Source organism: Papio anubis, chromosome 6 (genome assembly GCF_008728515.1).
Source record: "Papio anubis isolate 15944 chromosome 6, Panubis1.0, whole genome shotgun sequence".
Taxonomy (NCBI): Eukaryota; Metazoa; Chordata; class Mammalia; order Primates; family Cercopithecidae; genus Papio; species Papio anubis.
The window spans coordinates 111156647-111180932 of NC_044981.1; the positions used below are offsets into that span (position 1 = coordinate 111156647).

A 24286-nucleotide genomic window follows, 5' to 3' on the forward strand; every position below is an offset into this window, starting at 1 on the left:
TTGTGCCACTGTACTCCAGCCTGGGAAACAGAGCAACACCCCGTCTCAAAAAAAATAAAATGAAATCAAAATAAAAAAAGAAAATATACTTACTCCCATTGCTGCCACCCAACAACTGTGGGACCTTGGTCAAGTCAACAGCAGTAGCTTTGGTCCTCACCTGATTGTTTTGTTTTGTAAAATACTTGAACTCTCTTGAGCTCTGAGCTCTAACCTTCTCTGACTCAGATCGCATTTGGGACTCAGTCAAGAAGGGCAAGTTACGCTGCTTTGACACCTGGAGAGACAGAGTACAAAGTGGCTTGTTTAGTCCACATGTGCTTAAATAAATAATAACGGATAATGGACACCTCAATGGAAAGAATTCGTTCCTTAACCACTTCGTTCAAGATCTGCAAGCAAACTAAATGATTTCAAGAAGTATAGACTGTAACTGCTAGTGAAACAGTCTCCAATATTCACATCTGCGGGACTAGAAAGGGAGAGTTTCTTTGTTTTGTTTTCTGTTTCCTAAGAATGCAAGCCAACGCCCCATCCAGCGAGGGGTGGCGCTTCCTCATGAGGTCGTGTGGGCTTCTGGGAAATGCCCCCTCCCTGCTGTTACTGATCTTGAACCTTGACAGCAAGCAAAGTAGAACATATTTGTATAGTAAGAGCACAGAGATGGAGCAGACAGGTGCCAGTCTTCCTGCCAGCTTTATATGAAACGCAAACAAAACGCTTTCAGCCTGATGCTATTCCTAAAGCAAGTTTGCTTCTGCAGGAAAAAGGGCTTTCCCTAAACAAGTGTACTATCAATGACAATGACTCACTTTCAAAATTGCTGTTGCCTTAATCTTTTAAAAAAATTATCACCTCCAGAGCCCAGTGCGGTGGCTCATGGCTGTAATCCCAGCACTCTCGGAGGCCAAAGGGGGTGATCACCTGAGGCCAGGAGTTCGAGACCAGCCTGGCCAACGTGGTGAAACCTCATCTCTACTAAAGATACAAAAAAATTACCCGGGTGTGGTAGTGCTCCTGTAATCTCAGCTACTCGGGAGGCTGAGGCAGGAGAATCACTTGAACTCGGGCAGCGGAGGTTGCAGAGAGCCGAGATTGTGCCATTGCACTCCAGCCTGGCTGATAAGAGCAAAACTCTGTCTCAAAAAAAAAAAAAAAAAATTATCAGCTCCAGAAGATAATCATGTGATAGATGCAGATGATCAATAAAGCCTTTGCACTTTTTGAACCCAATACTGACTTACAGGAAATGATGTGCTTTAAATTCAGAGCATACACAGACTATCTTAGAAACTGGAAAATATACTTATTTCTTCATCAAACTGTACAAATGACTTCTTTTCCCCTCTACAACTCACCTAAATGATAGACTGTAATACTTCAAATTTTTTTTGTTTTTGTTTACATAATCCTCCCCCTTTTTGCATGAAATTGATTTTTTTTTTAACCTAAGACATTACAACCAGAGAAGTTACTGCGAAAAAGAACTTTGCTATAATACTCATTTGTCTCAAACTTTCTGGTTATTGTTCTTAAAAAAAATCCTCTTTTCATCTTTTCCATAAACTCTCCATTGAGAATTATAGGCTCTTTGGTAATCAGTAGATTGAAAAACACACACACACACACACACACATACACACACACACAGTGAAATGCAGCTCTCTGATGTGTACTTCCTAGCAAGGAAAAAATAGTCCAATAGCAAACCCAATAATGTGATTCACTGCCAAGACACGAAAACATTATTTGGTGTCCATTCCTATGACAATGGGAAAAATAGTTCTGAGAGTGAAAAGTTTTTATATCAATTAGGTTATGTCCTCTAAAACTGTTTCCAGTTATTGCTTCTGGGGACTGAGGGGACAATATATTTGCTTTGATATGTAAGTTTTTACAATGGAGCATTAGTCTTACGTGGTCTCAATACACTCCCTACTCTGTCGTTCATAAATCATGTTCTTCACATTACTCCTAAAATACAGTGCCTGAATCTTGCAGTCCAGACCACCACATGCTCATAGTGCATCTTGCATTTCATCCTCTTTGTTGACCTCCAAGTTCACTCTCCAAAGCCTCTGAACATTCATCGTTTTGCAAAAGCCTCGGTTCCACCCTGGATCCCCATGCATTATTCAACACTTGATTAATCCCTGTGATGGGTTCCTATGTCATCTGGATGTGTCAAGTCAAAAGGAAGTGTCACATATCGAAGACAGAGTACTAAGACACATGGTACTAACAGGGAGGGGTCCCTTTCAATTCTTTCGATAAGAGAAAGTGTACAAGAAAAAGTTGAGTTTTGAGCTGGGTCTGGATAGGCAAAAAGTACCAATGGCAGGGAAGAGAGAAATAAGACACCGACATGTGTCGGTTCTTTGTTTTTGTTTTTGTTTTTGTTTGAGACAGGGTCTTGCTCTGTTGCCCAGACTGGAGTGCAGTAGCTCAGTTATGGCTCACTGCAGCTTTGACCTCTCAGGCTCAAGCAATCCTCCAGCCTCAGCCTCCCAAGTAGCTGGGACTACAGGTGCATACTGCCACACCCAGCTAATTTTTTTGTAGTTTTTGTAGAGACAGGGTTTCAACATGTTGCCCAGGCTGGTCTCAAACTCCTGGGCTCAAGCGATCCTCCCACCTCAGCTTCCCAAAGTGCCAGGATTACAGGTGTGAGCCATCACACCCAACCATGTGTTCTTATTTATCTCATGTCAGGCAATGGCAAAGAGTGCAATGTGGGAGTGATGCCGAGAGATCTGGTAACGGCACATCTCAACGTGCAGGTTTCAAAGATCACTGCATTCGTGGTGAATGATGTACAACGCTGATATATGCGGACAGAAGTCAGAATGTAATTACCTCTTGGGGAGCAATAACCAGAAGGAGATGCAAGGGAGGCTTCTGGGGCGCTGGTGAGGTTCTCCAACCTGACCTGGGAGAGGGTTACTCGTGCATTCACCTTGTAAGAACTCACCAAGGTATACGCTTAAGACTTGCTCACTTTATCAGATATAAATCAACCACAGACAAACCCTAAAAATCCCCAAACCACCAATCTGTCTGCAGAGAGAAGGAGCTGAAGGAGACCGAGTTGGAGGCAGGAAGGCTGCTGCTGTGTCCATGCAGGGGAGAGATGAAGCCAGGGAAGGCCCTGTGGACAGAATGGGTCGATGTGAAATGTCTTTGGAGATGAGGCCAATGGGACTTGCCAATGGAAAAAGAATGACTCCTGGATTTGAAACTTGGTTATGTCCGTGACAGCTTCTGAGCTCTCATAAAAACACCTGACATTGCTTTTAACAGTGGGCTTTCTGTCTTTATACTGAATTCTGTCTCTGTCTCTCCCTCTCTTAGGCATTCTCTGATCAGAATGCCTCGCCTTGAGAAGAGGCCCTACCTGTAAGGTTCCTTCACCTCTAGGGGCTTGCCTCCTCTTTGGTACGATGGGGATTTACAAGTGTCTATCACGAGTGTACAAAGTGTGTAGGACAGCACCTGACATAGTAAGCACCCAGTCAGTGTCAACCATTAGTATTATGGAAAACGGATCACTGCTTTTGTTACCTTGTCCCTCCATTTTCTGGGTCAACAGTGAGACCATGTCTTTGCTTGATAATACTCTTTCTCAGGCAAAAAATTAGCATCCTAGTTGGAAAAGCCTAGAAACCTGGAGATCATCTTGGGATTTTCTGCATCTTGGTCATCCTCATGCTCCCTCAAATCCTATCATTTCTTTTGTGTTCAATGCTGTCTGTATCCATTGCTTGATTTCTGCCCTAGTTCAAGCTTTAGCATTTCATGGTTGATTTAATGCAATATCCTAAGAGCTGATCTCCCTGCCTTTGAGTGCCTCTTGTTTAGTTCTGCCTTAACGCTCAATCTGTCATGCTGGTCTCCTTTAGTTCCTAAAGTGTGCCTCCTCATCGTTATTAAATGGAGCCCAGCCTCCTTGTACAAGGGCCTCCACTTTTCTAAAATCTCCTGCTGCCCTCTTTCATAAAGGCTCAGTCCTGGGCTGAGAAGTAAGAAAGAAATCCTGAATGTTTTTCAACAGTCATCTAAATTTTTTCATAACATGAGTGCAGGCTGTACTGTGGGAAATTAGCAAGAGCTAAGCCAAGATAAAAACTAAATGAAGATGAAGATAGCAACTTTCTTACAAATCTAGTACTTTATATGTAATACACTTTATGTAATCAATGATTTCAAGTTTGACCAGCCTAAACCTTGACAGTGATCAGGAATTAATAACCTGATAGGTAGGCAGCAGGGAAAACATTATTCAATTGACAGACAAGAGAAATCAGGGAATAAGCAACTGCTTCAAAGAATCCCTGTGAGCGGTAACACCAACAGACCCAGGCAGAGCCTCTCACTTCAGGGAGACCCATTCTGGGCCTCTTCTGGCTACATCCTTCCCCCGCGGCAACCAAAAGGGCAAACCTTCCTGAAATTAACATCCCACCTGTCCTGGGGGCCCAAGATTTGGAATTCTCAGAACCTATGCAAATCTCTTCCCTGGGCACCTCTAGACCAAAGGGCTACAGGGCATTTGTTTTGGTGAAGGTTGGACATGTAGGCTGGAAAATCCCCATGCGTGAGCTGGGCACGGTGGCTCACACCTGTAATCCCAGCACTTTGGGAGGCCGAGGTGGGTGGATCACCAGAGGTCAGGAAATCAAGACCAGCCTGGTCAACATGGCAAAACCCTGTCTCTACTAAAAATACAAAAATTAGTCGGGCATGGTGGCATGTGCCTGTAGTCCCAGCTACTCAGGAGGCTGAGGCAGAAGAATCACCTGAACCTGGGAGGCGGAGGTTGCAGCGAGCCGAGATTGCACCACTGCATTCCAGCCTGGGCGACAGAGCAAGACTACATCTCAGAAAAAATAAAAATAGATGTACGGGTAGCTGAGAGCAGGAACAGGAGGGGAAGAGGACAGCTCGCTCCTGCATCACACGTTCTGGCATGGGAGGTCGTGCCAGACTGAGCTTGGTGGATCACACCTATAATCCCACTGCTTTGGGAGGCCAAGTTGGGAGGATCTCTTGAGGCCAGGTGTTTGATCAGCTTGGGCAACACAGGGAGATCTCATCCCTACAACAAAATTTAAAATTAGCTGGGTGTTGGGGAAAGGAGGGTATGGTGTAGGTCTGTATTCCTAGCTACTCAGAAGGCTGAGGCAGGAAGATCACCTGAGTCCAGAAAGTAAAGGCTGCAGTGAGCACCACTGCACTCCAGTCTGGGCAAAAGAGCAAGACCTTGTCTCCTTAAACAAACAAACAAACAAACAAATAACTAAATAAAACGTGTGTGGATAAAAGAATGAAGCCACAGGAAATTGGGTCCTAACCTCATATACAATGCCCCAATTCTAAGACTTAAAATTCTATATAGCATCATCAAGATACAATGGGTTGAGTTAGGATTTGGGGGGCTATTCCCTAAGTGTAGGAGAACTTCTTGCAAATGTGAAAGTATCAACCATGAGATCTGAAGCTTATAAAAAGACCCCAAAAGATAAAGTGGGCAATAAATCTACTCGTAACCTGAAATTAAATTAGCGAACCAATACATAGACTTACAGAATTATGGTTATCTCTTCCCAGAAATTACAGAAACGCAAAAGTCAAAGCAAATTTAAAACACCATCCTTCACCTGTCAAAGTAACACTACCAATATCACTGACGTGGCCAAATCTGAACACTCATTTGTTCAAGGTAGCATCGAAATTAGCACAACTTGTAAAAACACATTCTTTAGCAACCTTCATCTAGTTTGCAGAGGGAGGCTCGCAAGTTAAGTGACTTATCTAATGTAAGTGGCTGAGCTGGGGATTCAAATCCACATCCTGACCACCACACACATGCCCCTTCTACTTTGCATGAAGCCTAGATGTTTACCCTAAGGAAATAACAGGAGGAAAGTACAGAAACAAAGCCACTTCCTGCAGAATGGAAAGAAGCTGCCAATGTGTTCACTGGCAAATTTAAAACATGGCCTTGTTAAATGCAATATATCTTTAGATTTACACAGAAGGAATGGTAATTCTCTAAGTGAAAGCAAAATGTTAGTGTTTCAAGCTAACTGCAACTCAGTCAAAAGTCAAAGGTTTGTGAAATATGATTGCCAAAATGGGGCATTGTGGGTATTCTGTAAAGTATCTCATACTACAATATTTTCGAAAAGAGCTGGGCACGGTGGCCCACAACTGTAGTCCTAGCTACTTGGGGGGCGCTGAAGTGGGAGGGTCTCTTGAGTCCAGGACTTCAAGGTTACAGTGAGGTGTGATTGTGTCCCTCCAGCCTGGGCAATAAGAGGAAGAAGAGCCTTTCCAAAAAAAAAAAAAAAAAAAGCGAAAGAAAGAAAAGAGCGCTTGTTTGGTTTGGCAGCACAGAGACTAAAAATTGAAACGATACAGAGATTAGCATGGCCCCTATGCAAAGACGAGACCCAAATTTGTAAAGCGTTCCATATTTTTATATACAGTGTGTGCCGTGAGCTATTGAAAGCTGAATGCATTAAGCATATTTTGAAACTTAAGTCACTCCTTGGTTAACAAGTAAATGTGTCAGAAATTTATCATATAGAAAAGGGTGGAAGAGTGGGGCATTCCCTTTCATCCAGGAATTAGGCCTACAGAAATATTTGCACAAGCATAAATGAATATGTATATTATACATAATTTTCATTTTATACATGAAAGTTATACTGTATATGAAAGGATGTTCAATTTCAGCATTACTTGTAATAGGAGACCATGAGAATCAATTTACATGTCAATCAGTAAAGAGACTGGTTAAGTAAATTAGAGTATATCCATGCCACTGAACATGTAGCCAGTAAGCAGTGAGCCAGGTCTGTGTACACTGAACCAAAAGGTGCTTATGATTTCCTATTGAGTGAAAAAGGCAAGTTACGCAACAGTATTATCTATATGCATATTTTTTTTAAAAACCAACAGAAAGGATATGTTTGTGTGTGTATGTAAGAAAAATCTCAGAAGACAAGAGGGAATGAAGGAACTTTTTTTCTTATATAGTGGCATTTGCACAATGACAATATACCACTTTTATGCTTAAAAAAATATATATTTTAAAAAAAATTTTTCAAGTTTGATTTCACTTGCTTATTTATTTACTCTTTTAAAGAGACCAGGTCTCACTCCATCACCCAGGATGGAGTGTAGTGGTGCAATCATTAGCTCACTGCAGCCTCGACCTTCTGGGCTCAAGCAATCCTCCCACTTCAGCCTCCCGTCAGTAGCTAGGACTACAGGCGCATGCCACCTCACCAGCTTTCGCTTGCTTATTGTCTCCATCCCGTTTCTATTATTTAAATGCCTCATTAAGCAGTGTTAAGGGTCAGTTTTAAAAGAAAGAGAGAGAAAATAAATTTTAAAAATGTTTAAATAGAATGCCTTCTCCATGGTCAGATTTTTCCTACCTTTATCCTTTATCATATATTGCTCGTTTCTTCTTGCATACATATTAAAAACTGCTGTACATTTTTTCCTCGGTCAAAGAGAGTTATATATAAATAAACTTACCATTCTTAAGTTAATCACACACACACAAAAATTTGAAACCTAAGAGCTGTTCTTCAGAATCACCTAAAACAGTCCCTTTCATGACACTGACGAGAACCAAGTCCTGAAAGAATGTTACTTGCCGAGCATCACAGACCTTGTTAGGATTTGAAACCATGCCAGAGAAATTCCTTCTCTATCCCTACTTTCTTAAAAAAAAAAAAATAACATTTTGATGAGACCAGGGAATACAATCTTTTAAAACACTGAAACAACAGTGAATGTCTTTCTAAGTAAGTCCGACTCAGGTTCTGGGTGGGAGCCCTCGAGGCCACTCAAACAGTGTAGGCAGTAATTACACTCCAATTTCAAATCCACTATAACTGCTTATTGAACAATTTATTCTAGGAATTCCAGAAAATAGAAATGAAGTAAGTTTTAACGAAGAACACTTTAAAAGCCATTGTTCTAGGCTAAGAACTAGACACTACTGTTTATTAATTGCAGCACCAATAACATCATTGCAGAGAGAAAGTGGTCTCCAACACAACAGTGTTCAAAGAACAGAACTTTCCAGAAACTGGACTCCAACTGGATTTACAATGCTATGATTCTTCTTTGACAAAAATACATGACACAGCCAGGCGCGGTGGCTCAAGCCTGTAATCCTGGTCCCTTGGTAGGCCAAGGAGGGAGGATCACCTGCGGTAAGGAGTTCGAGACCAGCCTGGCCAACATGGCAAGACCCTGTCTCTACTAAAGATACAAAAATTAGCCGGGTATGGTAGTGGGTGCCTGTAATCCCAGCTACTTGGGAGGCTGAGGCAGGGTAATCACTTGAACCCGGGAGGCGAAGAAGTGACCGAGATCACACCACTTTACTCCAGCCTGGGTGACAGAGTGAGACTCTGTCTCAAAAAAAACCAAAAAACAAAAAAACAAAAACACAACATCTGAATTCCCCTTCATTGTAAATCCACCCACATTAATACATTATAGACCCCAAAGAAAGTTAATAAAAAATTAATCCATAAACTTTTTACATACTACCTTAAGTGATACATTTTCATCATTGTAGATTTTAAATAAAATATAAAAAAGGACAATTTCTATTATTTCCCTTCCATGATATTAAGACAAAAGAGATCTTTCTTGCTAGAAAAAAATAAAAAGACACACACACACACACACACAAACCTATTAGCTATTCTCTAAGGATCTGAAAAGGGAAGACGTAACATGTTTTACGTATTTCAATGATTAATGCTGTATTTAACATTAGGAAAAACATCAGCACCAGAAGAACCAATATAAAGGGTAAATCCTTACAAAACCCACATATTGCTCTTAAAATTTGTTCCTGACTATATTCTTACTCACATTGAAAATGTCTTTTATATTTGTTGAAGAACAAAAGAAAAAAGCTAAGTAAAAAAATAGGATTTATATTCCTGTTAAAATAAAAGATTAACAAAGAAAATGCTAAATAGGAGGCAAGAGTCTGCTTGCAGGTTTAAACCTGATCATTTTGTAAAGCCCTAATAGTTAACTCATTCAATAAATATCTATTAAACACCTATTACTTACCAAGAACCAAATTTTGAGGTAAAGGAATTTAGCATGCATTGTTTCAAATTATTTCAGTTCTACAAAGTTCTCCTATTGGAAACATCTACATGTTTACAAACAATATGCCTTTCCATTCATTTTGCATTTAAAAAGCACTTCTTAAAGAGGAGTAGAGACAGAAACCAGGATTTTTGTCTATAGGTGTGGCTATCATACGAGTACTTCACTCCCCCAAAAGATAAAATCCAGGCTGTCTTTTAAATCAATAGCATATGTATTGCTTACTAAAGCATCCCAGTCTATGTGACATTCATAACTGATAAAAGTATCTTGCAACCTCATTAATTAATAGCCATTTTCAGACATTTGCTCAATATCTCCATCTGCTACGGTGGACATCTGGAGCCCCAGTGTGTAGAAACCCACCTTTAAACAGCTGCAGAAGTAATTACCCCTAGGAAAGGACGGATTCTTATTCATTTTCTTCGGTATCTTCAAGATTGCACAGGTTGTTGTATTTGTTTTTAGGTTTGTTTGTTTCCTTGTTAACTAAATGACCAAGAGCAAGATTAGACTTTAATTGCTTCAATTGATTATGTGCTCGTGGAGATGCACACACAAAGAATTCCACCTCAAACTGCCAAGAAAAACTCAATCCTTCCATACCATTCCATAAAAGATAGACTTAAAGGGCAAGTCCCCTTGTATTCTTACTACTAAATAGATAAATCAAGAAAAAGGGACAGAGGCATCAATGGGCGATCTAAAGCAGTCATAAAAGCATACGATCGTGATAAAGCACAATCAGTGACTTGCTAGGGGGAGCAGGCAAATAAATAAATAATAAATACATAAGTTAAGTCTTGGATCCCCTGGTGTTTTGTGCTCCTGGAGCCACTCCCAGCTGCGCTGGCTTTTCTTTGTGCAAGGCTCAGGGAGGCTCCGTCCACTGGGAGATTGCTCTGCAGTGACTGCAAGGCTGGTCAGCACTGGAGGAACTGAATCCCTTCAACGGCCAGACCGCTGACTAAGCCAACTTACTCTAATTAGCCATCCTTTCTCAATTTCATTACAGCCCTAAGCAAAAACCATAGACATGTTTTGATGGGTTGATGCAGAAAAAAAAAAACAACAACACATTAAAAAACACCAACATGCAACCGAAGGTACTGGCAGCTATGAAAATGTCTTCATCACTTTCAAACATGAAGCAAATTCCTGGAGGAAGGAATCAAAATTTGCCACTTATTCCTGGCTCTATTAACAAGCACTTGCCATCAGAGACTATAACCACCAGCACACCTTGCTATGAAAATGAACTTTGACACAATTGTAGCTTTGCTACATTTAAATTTTATTCAAGATTTTTTTTAAAGGGCATTCAGGAACATGGAAAGATTTTTTTTATCTAAGTGCAATATTTTTTGTTCTACACTGAAAATTGCATTTCAAGGTCTCTTTAGGCTCAACACCACACCAAAAGTATGCTTACACACACAATTCCAGTTTGATCAATTTGTTAACCAACAACTGTCAGACCAAGGCGAACAAATGCTTAGTGATGACATCTATTGATGATTATGTTCAGTCTAATTTTATTTACCAGCGATTTTCTTTCTGCAAAGATAAATGCCAACCAATCAAATGGAACCAGTCTGGATGTCTAGATGATAAGAACAATTTTCCAGATCAACGAGGTATTCTATTGATCTAATCAGCATAAAACCATTCAACAAAAATAAGCAGAAAAACAGCCTTTCTGCAATCCCACACTGGAGTGGAAAATACAAAGGCACCACTTGGCGGCGAAGTCATACATTGGATGGAAGGAAAATGATACGCAGGTGGTCCTGCTGACAACAGATGGTAGGAAAATAATCCCAAAAACCTTACTCCTTCACAGTGATCATGCCATCGTAGAAGATTTCTCATTTTTAACATCCAAATTCCTAAATCCATGTAAAATGTATTAAAGCATTCTGATAAAAAAAAAAAAAAAACTGTCAATGATTCATCCAAACGTCTTCTACAACAAAATACGAACATGAGAAAGGTGACGTCTGCTATCGTGGAATTTCTGAGCGAAGGTCTCAGTTACTCTGTTTTGTTGACCACCTTCTTGGAGGGTAGATTTGTTTTTCATAATCCACTCTTCCACAGATTTTTTTTCCCCCTTTTCTAGATGGAAAATTACAATTTTAGGGCATCTGTTACTCTGAGGGCTCAACATCCCGAAAGCGAACAGCACTGGAAACCTCAGCCTTTTAAACTCCAGGGACACCTCCAAGCCCCAGCCTCTCTCGAATGCAAACCTCTCGCCTTTCAAAATGTGTTTTCCAGACACTGCAAGTAAGAGCTGGGAGGAAAGACGGTTTACATCCCCTTGTTGGGGAACAGAAACAGTGGTTGGCGAGTACAACCAGTGTTACCACTTTATCACATATGGGTCAAACATGTTTGTGAGAACAATTATAATAAAAATTTAAAAAAAATTTTTCTTTTGAGACAGGGTCTTGCTCTGTCACCCAGGCTGCAGTGCAGTGACGCGATCACGGCTCATTGCAGCCTCCAACTTCCAGGCTCAATCGATCCTCCCACCTCAGCCTCCCAAGTAGCTGGGACTTCAGGAATGTGCCATCAGGCCTGGTTAATTTTTATATTTTTTGTAGAGGTGGGGTTTCACCCAAGTGGCTGAGGCTGATCTCCAACTCCTCAGCTCAAGAGATCCATCTGCCTTGGTCTCCCAAAGAGCTGGGATTATAGGAATGAGTCACCTAGCCCAGTGACGATTAGAAATTCTTACCTCCATTTTTATACTGTTGTTTCTATGACCTTGAGCTTTTCTTAAAAATGCCTTTGAAGTTAGAAACTGCCTATAAAATTGTGAAATGCCGCCAACTCGCAAACACTGCTTTTTTCTAAGAACACACAAAAGTGATAATGGTTGTGTTAAATAGGAACTTCTATTTTCTGTTATATTTTTATATCTTTCTATAATTTCGAATTTCCATACTTATAATGTTTAAAGATCCCTACCTTATCAAGGACAGAACTTTTTTTGCATAATTCATGACTTTCTTCAGGAAAACATTCCTAACAAAATGTTTCTGATACACTTTAATGAAATCATGATCTATAATTTTAAACCACTTCCCTGCCACCTAACCCCTCCCACCTCCTCCACCATCACCACACACCCCCAGGTGAACTGAAGGTAGGCTGGGTGCAGTGGCTCACGCCTGTAGTCCCAGCACTTTGGAAGACGGAGGCAGGTGGATTGCTTGAGCCCAGGAGTTCCAGACCAGCTTGGGTGACATGGTGGAACTCATCTCTACAAAAAAATACAAAAATTAGCAGGGCATAGTGGCATGCCCCTGCCCCGGTAGTCCCAGCTACTTGGGAGGCTGAGGTGAGAGGATTGCCTAAGCCTAGGGGACAGAGATTGCAGTGAGCCAAGATTGTGCCACTGCACTCCAGCCTGGGCAAAAGAGCAAGATCCTACCTCAAAAAAAAAAAAAAAAAAAAAAAAAAAACTGAAGGAAACCATTTTGTCCTCATTCTTTTTTTTTTTTGAGATGGAGTCTTGCTCTGTCATCCAGGCTGGAGTGTGGCACAATCTCAGCTTACTGCAGCCTCTACCTCCTGGGTTCATGCAGTTCTCCTGCCTCAGCCTCCCGAGTAGCTGGGATTACAGGCATACACCACCATATCCGGCTAATTTTTGTATTTTTAGTAGAGACGGAGTTTCACCATGTTGGTCAGGCTGGTCTCAAACTTCTGACCTCGTGATCCACCCGCCTCGGCCTCCCAAAGTGCTGGGATTACAGGCGTGAGCCACCGCGCCCAGCCAGCCTCATTCTTTTAACTAGTCTAACAGTAACCACCTAGTCATTCTTTTTCTATTAAATATATCTACCAAAAGAGTCTTTGAATTGGCCTGCTGGAGGTCGCTTTCCTTAAGTTTGACATAAAAGTTGGAAATACGCTCAATAACTTCATTGTTGGAAAAAAGATGTTTAACTTTAAGGGGAAAACAAAGGGAGAGATGAGGGTAAAAGGAAAAAGCTCACCTATGTGGAAGAATGCCAGATAGAGAAATATAGAAAGAATAACAGATGAGACAGTCACCATTTCACAATGATTTAGGCGAGAGTCATCACTGGATGTGAAGACACTGGCAATGGAATCACCGGTATCAAACTACAATAGTACCCCACAGGGAAACTCAGCCCCTATTAGCATCAAACAGTCCAACTCAGCATCACCAATAATGGGAGGGACAGGCATTGTCTGTGATTGCTGTTTGTGATACAACAGTAAGGATTCACTATCACCACACCATCACCGCAGCATCACCTAGGTGGTACTCTTGCTAAGAATGTCCAGCCTGGGCCGGGCGCATAATCTCAGCACTTTGGGAGGCCGAGGTGGGTGGATCACAAGGTCAGGAGATCAAGACCATCCTGGCTAACACGGTGAAACTCCGTCTCTACTAAAAATACAAAAACAAAATCAGCCCGGCATGGTGGCGAGCACCTGTAGTCCCAGCTACTCGGGAGGCTGAGGCAGGAGAATAGCATGAACCTGGGAGGCGGAGCTTGCAGTGAGTCGAGATTGCACCACTGCACTCCAGCCTGGGTGACAGAGCAAGACTCTGTCTCAAAAAAAAAAAAAAAAAGAATGTCCAGCCTGAATCTAATCATAGATAAATCTGACAAATCCACTAAATAAGACAACTGGCCTGGGCTCTTCATAAAAATAAATCTCACGGGCTGGGCACGGTGGCTTATACCTGTAATCCCAGCACTTTGGGAGGCCAAGGCAGGTAGATTGCTTGAGGCCAGGAATTCGAGACCAGCCTGGCATGGTAAAACCTTGTCTCTATGAATACAAAAATGAACAGGGCATGGTGGCAAATGCCTATAATCCCAGCTACTCGGTTGGCTAAGTCAGGAGAATCACTCGAACCCAGGAGGCAGAGGTTGCAGTGAACCGAGGTTGCAGTGAGTCGAGATCGTACCACCGCACTGCAGCCTGGGTGACAGAGTGAGGCTCTATCTCCATCTATCTATCCATCTATCTATCTATCTATCTATCTATCTATCTATCTATCTATTCATCCATCCATCATCTAATGAAAACCGGAGGGCAAAGGGAGTATGAAAAACAGAAAGGCAAAGGGAGTATTCTAGTTTAAGAAACTAGAAAAGAAACATGACCAAATGCAATTTGGTTATATGCTGGACCCCATTTTTTTTTCTTTTGTTTTTTTGAAGCAGGTTCTCACTCTGTCACTCAGGCTGGAGTGCAGTGATGCAATCATAGTTCACTGCAGCCTCAAACGCCTTGGCTCAAGGGATCCTTCCACCCGGGCCTCCTAAGTAGCTAGGACTACAGGCACACGCCACCACATGGCTCATTTTTTGTACTTTTTTTGTGGAGATGAAGTCTCATGATGTTGCCCAGGCTAGTCTCGGACTCCTCACATCAAGTGATCATCCCACCTCAGCCTCCCACAGTGCAGGGATTACAGCATGAGCCACTGTGCCTGACCAGGACATAATTTTTTTTATTTTTATTTATTTTTTTTTTTTTTGAGGCAGAGTCTGGCTCTGTCGCCCAGGCTGGAGTGCAGTGGCGCAATCTCGGCTCACTGCAAGCCCCGCCTCCCGGGTTCATGCCATTCTCCTGCCTCAGCCTCCCGAGTGGCTGGGACTACAGGCGCCCGCCACCTCGCCCGGCTAGTTTTTTTGTATTTTTTAGTAGAGACGGGGTTTCACCGTGTTAGCCAGGATGGTCTCGATCTCCTGACCTTGTGATCCGCCCGTCTCGGCCTCCCAAAGTGCTGGGATTACAGGTTTGAACCACCGCGCCCAGCCCAGGACCCAATTTTTAAAGCAGGTATAAAATATATTTAAGGCTAACAGAGGAAGTTTGAATACGAACTCTATCTTAGATGATATTAAATCAATGTTGGGTGGGATGTGGCGGCTCACGCCTGTAATCTCGGCAATTTGGGAGGCCGAGGTGGGTGGATCATTTGCAGTCAGGAGTTCCAGATCAACCTGGCCAACATGGTAAAACCCCTTCTCTACTAAAAACACAAAAATTAGCCAGGCGTGGTGGCAGGCGCCTGTAGTCACAGCTACTCAGGAGGCTGAGGCACGAGAATCACTTGAACAGAGTGATTCTCATGAGGCAGAGGTTGCAGTGAGCCGAAATCACACCATTGCACTCCAGCTTGGGTGGGAGAGTCAAGACTCTGTCTCAAAAATAAACAAATAAATAAAATCAATTAATGTTAAGTTTTTCAGTTGTGGGCTGGGGGGTGTAGTGGCTCACACATGTAATCCCAGCACTTTGGGAGGCCGAGGTGGGCCAATTGCTTGAGCTCAGGAGTTCAACACCAGCCTGGGCAATATAGTGAGACCCCATTTCTACAAAAAAATACAAAAATTAGCCGGACATGGTAGCACAGGCCTGTAGTCCCAGCTACTCTGGAGGCTGAAGTGGGAGGATCATGTGACACTGGGAGGCAGAGGCTACAGTGAGCTGAGATCATCCCATTGTACTGTAGCCTGCGCGACAGAATGAGAATCTGTTTCAAAAAAAAAATTTCTTAGTTGTGACAATGGCACTGGGGGTAAGCAGAAGAATGTAGGAGGCCAGGCGCAGCGGCTCACACCTGTAATATCAGCACGTTGGGAGCCCGAGGTAGGCAGATCACGAGGTCAAGAGATCGAAACCATCCTGGTGAACACGGTGAAACCCCATCTCTACTCAAAATACAAAAAAATTAGCCGGGCGTGGTGGCGGGCGCCTGTAGTCCCGGCTACTCGGGAGGCTGAGGCAGGAGAATGGTGTGAACCCGGGAGGTGGAGCTTGCAGTGAGCGGACATCGCACCACTGCACTCCAGCCTGGGCGACAGAGCGAGACTCCGTCTCAAAAAAATAAAGAATGTAGGAATGTATTCCCAGGAGACGATGCTGAACTATCTGGGAGTAAAGTATCTGATATCTAAAACTTACTCTAAAAGAGTTCAACAACAACAAAAAGGATGCAAACAGGAGAAAGAAAGCAAAGATGGCAAAACGATACTGACCTGTAACTCTAACAGAAGAAACGGCTTCCACATATTTGGTGGGAATCATACTTAACCATCCACCAGCAAACCTCCCCACCATCACCTCTCCCTACCATGGAGACATTTTATTATTTTAGCAACTAACTCCCCAAATACTAAATCTTTACCTAAATACTAAATCAGGACTCTAAAAACTGTTATTCAGAAGCCAGAGAAGTACACTTTGATTGCTAAGAGTGCATAGTGCTCACCTGGATTCATCGTGATGTCTGTTATATACACATTCATATCAGAAGTCATTTTTAATTTTTAGCTTCAGTTCAGCATATGAGAATACCAGATACTTCATTCACTAAAAACAAAAGTGATCCACACGATTAGCTATCAGGGAAATGCACATCAAAACCACAATGAGATGTCACTTCACACTCACTAGGATGTCTCTAACCAAAAGGGCAGATAACAAGTGTTATGGAAGGATGTGGAAAAATTGGAACCCTCATACACTGCTGATTAGAATGCAAAATGGTGCAGCTGCTTTGGAAAAGTCTGCCAGTTCCTCAAGAGGTTAAACAAAGGCTAAACATATAGCAATTTCATTTCTAGATAAATACCCAAGAGAAATGAAAACATTTATGTTCAGGCAAAGAATTGTACTTAGTGTTCATAGCAATATTATTCATGACAGCCAAAAGGTGAAAACAACCCCAATGCCAGTGGCTATCAACTGCTGCATGGATAAATAAAATGTAGGATATATCCATACAATGGAATATTATACAGATGTTTAAAAAAACAGTTGGGCTCAGAGGCTCACGCCTGTAATCCCAGCACTTTGGGAGGCTGAGGCCAGCAGATGACCTGAGGTTGGGAGTTCGAGACCAGCCTGACCAACATAGAGAAATTCCATCTTTACTAAAAATACAAAAAATTAACCCCACGTGGTGGCATATGCCTGTAACCCCAGCTACTCAGTAGTCTGAGGCAGGAGAATCGCTTGAACCCGGGAGGTGGAGGTTGCAGTGAGCCGAGATCGCGCCATTGCACTCCAACCTGGGCAACAAGAGCGAGACTCTGTCTCAAAAAACAACAACAACAACAACAACAACAACAAAAGAAACAGGAAGTACTGATGTCGCTATAACATGGATGAATCTTGCAAACACTACAATAAATGAAAGCCAGACACGAAAGGCCACATATTGTATGATTCCATTTATATAAAATGTCCAGAATAGGTAAATCCATAGAGAGACAGAAAGTAGCTCTGTGGTTACTGGGAATGAGGGCAATGGGAAATGGAGAGTGACGGCTAACGGGTATGGGGTTTCTTTGGGGAATGAAAATGTTCAAAGATCGCGACAGTTACGCAACTCTGTAAACATGCTAAAAACCGCTGACTTGTACCCTTTAAATGGTGAATTGTATGGTGAATTGTATGGTATGTGAATGATTATCTTAACAAAGTTATCTGAAAAACCTGGAACAATTAATACTTTCCCAGCAACTGAGACTAGGAAAATATCTCAGAGGAAGAGTGCTCGGAGCAAAGTGATCCAGAGATATCTTCCTGGGGGTAAATGTATCTGCTCCAGTGTATTCATTTCCTATTAATCATGAACAAGAACTACAATGCCTCTTGAGTTGAGCAACAGTGAAGTGTCATGACAAATCAGATTCAAGTGCTGTTAATTCCTAAAGGAAATAAAATACATTCTTTAATTATGAAATCCTCCCCAGATGTCTTGGCAAGTTCTATGATAGAAAGAAGTTCCTTTTCCACTCAATTTGGAGAAGACAAACAGGATGACAAACAAGTCTAAAATGCTATTGAGAAAAATTCTGCATTGAATAATAAAAATTTTAGAAAAAAATGTAAAATTGAAATATGAAAAAACTGAAAATGCCACTGACATTTTGAGATTATCATCCATCCTTGAACGGGACAGTTACGAATGGGCTACAGATGTCTTCAAAAAGACCTGTCTCAAAATTTTTAAAAAGCCACTTGTACTGTCTATATTCAAATGTTCACAGAAAACTTTTGTGAGAAAGATTTCACCTAAGACTGAACATTTTTCATCTTGACCGTGAGATTTAATCATTAGACATTAAATGTTTCTCACACCTGGTTTAAGCCCAATTTTCAATTTTCCCTCTGTAATATTAAAGTAAGGGTTTAGATGTTGATAAAAACAAAACAAACAAACAAACAAACAAAACAGGCTGGGCACAGTGGCTCATGCCTGTAATCCCAGAAATTTGGGAAGCCAAGGTGGGTGGATTGCTTGAGGACAGGAGATCCAGACCAGCCTGGCCATCATGGTGAAACCCCGTCTCTACAAAAATTAGCCAGGCATGGTGACGTGTGCCTGTAGTCCCAGCTAACTCAGGAGGCTGAGGCAGGATCACTTGAACCCAGGGGGCAGAGGTTGTAGTGAACTGAGATCACACTGCTGCACTCCAGCGTGGGTGACACAGTCAGAATCTGTCTCAAAGAATTAAAAAAACTCAAACAAAAAAACACTAGTCTTTTTCAAAATGGAAACGTTACATAGAATTGGAAGTTTCCATATAATATGGGTATTTCGTTAGAAGTCTTATCTTCCCTTGTAAGTAAAAAGAACAGATTCATGCTAAATCTAGTTTTATATAGCTGCCAACTGTTATTTTTGCCTTAAATACAAGTATTTGAGAACGTATAGTCACACCGTTTTTTGTTGTTGCTGTTTGTTTGTTTTGAGACGGAGTTTCGCTCTTGTTGCCCAGGCTGGAGTACAATGGCGCGATCTTGGCTCACTACAACCTCTGCCTCCCGGGTTCAAGTAATTCTCCTGCCTCAGCCTCCCAAGTAGCTGGGATTACAGGCATGCACCACCACGCCCGGCTAATTTTGTATTTCTAGTAGAAATACAAAAATACATCTCCATGTTGGTCAGGCTGGTCTCGAACTCCCGACCTCAGGTGACCCGCCTGCCTTGGCTTCCCAAAGTACTGGGATTACAGGCATGAGCCACCCCACCTAGCAGTCACACCGTTTTAATAATGGTTACTTGTCGGTCCCATGAGGGTTCCTAGATCCAGCTTAGAAGGAAAGGAAAAGATAAAATGGAGTTGGGGATGGAGGGGTACGGCATCTGTCAGGCAGGAAGGTGGCACTCAAAGAGCATGCGTAGGAGTCAGAGCAACTGAAGAGGGCACAAGGACAATGGCCATTCAGCTCACTCTATCAGCAAATGCCGAGACAGGTAGGTTTGGGTGCCCGAAGAATGATATCTGTCTCCCGGCAATGGAAAAATCCAGTGAAGAAACCACATCCACCTTCCAGGGACCCTTTTACACAGTAACTTCCTGCCATTATCCCTGTTATTTTTTGCCTATGAAAAGCCTTCATTAAGCATAGTGATATATAGTGATGGTGTCTTTTTTATGGCTACGTTCTAGAAATGTAATAGGTCCTGAAAACAGGGATCAGAAATGGTAAATAATAACTATGGACACAAAATCTTGTCATTTGTTCTATACATCGATGACTGTCTTTGCAAAAATCGTCAGAGGAAATGGATTGGCGCTCTGAAAACCACCTAATAACCCTACTCCACACCCCACCCTCTCTCTGTTGGCCAGGGTTTGGCCTTCTGTGGACTCTTCCACACTGTGATGTGTTTACTGGTGCTTTGACAACTGTCTCTCAAACAGCTGAAAACGTTGAAAATGTGAATGAGTCTCTTAAGGTCAAAAACCTACATGCTGACTTCAATGCACCAATGCCTGACATTAAAATGTGACTATGAGAACTAAGTACAATAGTCCAAAGAGATGCTGACCGGTGCAAAAAACAGTATGGTGTTATTTCTATTAATATGGTGTAAGAGTCTCTTCAAAATGCTCTAATTAACCACTTTCTCACAGCTGAGATTACAGTGAATATAAAATCAATTCAACTCCCAGCTTTTTAACCTTCTCCCCTACTTATAACCTAGATTCTCCCTCATCCTCAATTCCTTCCCCTCATCATCTATCTGCTGGCTTTTAGAGAAATGAAAGTTTTGAAAAGATGAAACGATCTAAAACCCTGTCATTCTGACACCTTGTGATTTTCACGTTCTCCTTTCAACCGTTAGCTACATACATGCATTTTTTAAATACAATTACTATTGTGGAATACAGTTCTGCATATTTTCCCATTTCACAGCCATAAACATTTCTCCAAGTAGCTAAAATTTCTCCTGTGCCCCTGAATGACAATGATCAGGTATATGTACCATACATGATTCACTGAACTGATCTTTCAACACCTTCAACAAGGCTATGGTAAACATTTGTAACAAACATTTTATGGAATGCAGTTTTCCCTCCCCTGTGTTATTTATCTGTTGAATTTCCAGAATTAGCAGCACTGGAGCAAAGGATATGGTGAGACATGTTGCCAAATTGCTTTATAATTTGATCTTCTAAAATGCACAGGAATTGATGCATTTCATCAGGGTGTTTTTCTTCTATTCTACCTAGACTCCTCCCTCCCCTGTCCTTCCACAGATCCAGTGCCTTCCTCCTTCTTATGCCGTCTTCAAGTCTGACTGCTCTGCTGCACTGAGAGCTAACACTGTCTTTCCTCTTTATACCAAAATGCTGGCACCATATCTAAGTTTGAAAAATATTTAAATAGGAGTAGTGAAAGAAATAAGCAATGACACAAGATAACAAATATTATTAAAGATCAAAAAATAAAAAAAAGAAAGAAAGAAGAGGAGAAAAATATGTGATCTAGCATTAGCTATCTATCCTAACATTTAACTTTTTAAATCATTTGTCACTTTGAGATGTCTGTCTTCACTTCTCATGCAAGTTGATAAAGAACCCTGGCAAGGCCAGTAGAATTTTATAGCAGACAGCTCTGACCAGGATGATCAACTACATTTATTCCAGATACTTTTGATCAGCCCTCATTTAGACAGAGCTGCTGAATTACTCAATTTTGTCAAATCACTTTGGTGAAATGCAGAATCACCATCATCAGTCCAGTCCCCCAAATCTAGAGTCCAGGAACCTGAAAACAACAACAAAAACACCAACTAAAGGAAGAACAAAAAGAATATTACACAAATTTGATGTTGGGCTCATTCTTAGTGAACCCACACTGACTCCTAATGATCACCAATTTCTTTTCTCACACAGTTGTTGAGTAATCGGCCAGGAAGGATATTATAATCACCATTAACTATGGTTCCTCTGGTGAGAGACTGACAAGGGATGGATGGGAAAGGACAAAGAGCAGCTTTTATATACCTTTGCATGTACGGTTAGATTTTTAACAAGCATTATTATTCCTGAATTTTAAAATCTTGAATTTAAACTAAGTGGTCCTTTTTCCCTAAAGGTACAATATTGTATGTTTAAGTTTATTTTCTTCTACTATATTTTTTTCAGGTTGGTTTTCTTCTGTTATGTTTTAACTCTACTGGATTGAAGTCAGTTTAGCTAATTGATTTCCTGGGTCACTATATCCCTATAGTGACTATTTAAAGTCCAAATAGTAATAGCAGTTCCCTTGCTACATTTGGATTTTTGGACAATTTTTAGAATGGGCTAGCTGAATTCCTGTGAAGGAAAAGTTTTAAGCAGTCATATGAACATAAGTCAGACCAGTTAACAAATATCTCCTTCCAGTTGTTCAATAACACTTTTCAACTAAGAAAGCTTTGATTACTAAAACCCACTGACCTATACACTTTAACGGGGTAAACTATATGGTATGTGAGTTACATCTCAGTAAAGCTACTGCAAAAAAAAAAAAAAAGCCTTGATTTACACGTATAAATTTAACTTTGTCCTTAAAATAAAAAGTTTTTTTTTTTTTTTGAGATGGAGTCTCGCTCCGTTGCCCAGGCTGGAGTGCAATAGCGTGATCTCAGCTCACTGCAACCTCCACCTCCTGGGTTCAAGCGATTCTCCCGTCTCAGCTTCCCGAGTAGCTGGGATTGTAGGCGCCTGCCATCATGCCCGGCTAATTTTCTGTATTTTTGTCAAGACAGGGTTTCACCAGTTGGCCAGGCTGGTCTTGAACTCCTGACCTCAGGTGATCTGCCCACCTCAGCCTCCCAAAGTGCTGGGATTACAGGCTTGAGCCACTGCGCCTGGCCAACATAAACTTTTGGACAAAAATTATTTTCCCACAGATTTAAGCTTTCAATGAAATCATCCTTTGCAAATGAATGAGATGTTTGAAGCTAAATTAATTTATTTTTGTCAAAAATATTACAGATGTATTACCTTAAAATGTACCTCTAATATGAACTTGTACTATTTATCATACTGTTTATCTTTAATTCTTTTTTTTTTTTTTGAGATGAAGTCTCACTCTATTGCCCAGGCTGGAGTGCAGTGATAAGATCTTGGCTCACTGCAACCTCTGCCTCCCGAGTTCAAGCTATTCTCCTGCCTCAGCCTCCTGAGTAGCTGGGATTACAGTCACCTGCCACCACATCTGGTTAATTTTTATATTCTTCGTAGAGACGGGGTTTCACCATGTTGGTCAGGCTGGTCTCAAACTCCTGACCTCGTGATTCACCCACTTCGGCCTCCCAAAGTGCTGGAATTACAGGTGTGAGCCACCATGCCTGACCTCTTTTTTTTTTTTTTTTTTTTAAGAGATGGGGACTTGCCCAGGTATATCTTATTCTTTTATGATGTTAGTGGCACTTTGAGCAAAACTAATAATTTGCCTTAAACATACTAGTTTTAGAGCCAGCAGGCTTTGGCCTCTTGTCCTCAAGGAATGTCAGCAGTTCATTCCCGTCTCCTTCCCAAGGCCGCACCCTGCTCTGCTTTCATCTTGGCATGCTTGGATATTGGGCCCCAGCCAAGCGGATGTTCTCCATTCTCTTCCTTTCTTTTATTCAATCCTTTCTGCATACCATTAGCTTTCCTCATGAAACAGTGTCCCTTCCACCTGCCCCAAGCTGGAGAGTGCCTTGGCAGGGATGAGAACAGACGGTGTAGATTTAAGCTGGGTGGGCTCAGCTTAAAGGGGCAAGACAATGAAATAGAGGCGTACTAGGTGGAGAGATGCAGGGGTTTGGGATTCAACAGCACATAGATGTAAGGGAAGCCAAGAACATGTGTAAGATTTCTCAAGAGCTGGGCACGGTGGCTCACGCCTATAATCTCACCACTTTGGGAGGCCGAGGCAGGAGGATCACCTGAGGTCAGGAGTTCGAGACTAACCTGGCCAACATGGTGAAACCCTGTCTCTACTAAAAACACAAAAATTAAGCAGGCGTGGGTGCAGGTGCCTGTAATCACAGTTACTCAAGAGGCTGAGACAGGAGAATCGCTTGAACCCAGGAGGCGAAAGTTGCAGTGAGCAGAGATCACGCCATTGCACTCCAGCCTGGGCGACAGAGTGAAACTCCGTCTCAAAAAAAAAAAAAGAAAAAAGAAAAGGAAAAAACAAAATCTCTCAAAAGGGTACAGTGAGTAAAAATGAAGAATGTGAACTGAAGAAGGAATTTATTATTATCTGTTGAATGGATGTTTCAACAACCAGTTTCACACAGATACAGAGTTAGACAAAGAGTTCTGAGTTAGAGGAAAAGCAAAGCTTTCAGGAAGTTAAGTGGTAATTCTCCTTCCACTAAGTTATGTAGACTCTCACAGAATCATAGTGAGAGTCAAAGAGAAAAATTAAGGCCCAGAAGCCTTAACTACAGGTGACTCATGCCTGTAATTCCAGCATTTTGGGAGGCCAAGGCAGGGGGATTGTCTGAGTCCAAGAGTTGGAGACCAGCCTGGGCAACATAGTGAGACCCTGTCTCTAAAAAAATGTAGAAATTAGCCAGGCATGGTGGTATATGCCCACAGTCCCAGCTACTCGGGAGGCTGAGGTGGGAGGACTGCTTGAGCTCAGGAGATTGAGGCTGCAGTAAGCTAGGACTGCACCACTGCACTCCAGCCTGGGCAAGAGTGACACCCATCTATAAAAAACAAAATCACCCTCCAAAAGGAAAGAAATCTAAAGATTAATTTAACTTCACCTATTCAACACCTTTTATATGCAGGCAAAGAAAATGTACTTGAACTCTGGAGTATAGGGGAATTGAGAC

The 24286-nt window shown here is 41.8% G+C and overlaps 1 protein-coding gene and 1 non-coding gene across 3 annotated transcripts in view; one reads left to right on the top strand and one right to left on the bottom strand.

The window, feature by feature from the left end:
- Positions 1-24286, bottom strand: part of AKAP12 (A-kinase anchoring protein 12) — a 120392-nt gene that overhangs the window by 71561 nt on the left and 24545 nt on the right. The gene's annotated exons all lie outside the window — the stretch shown is intronic.
- LOC116275526 lies at positions 6372-6480 on the top strand. Its single transcript, XR_004184651.1, has one exon. It is a non-coding gene; the product is annotated as a U6 spliceosomal RNA (small nuclear RNA).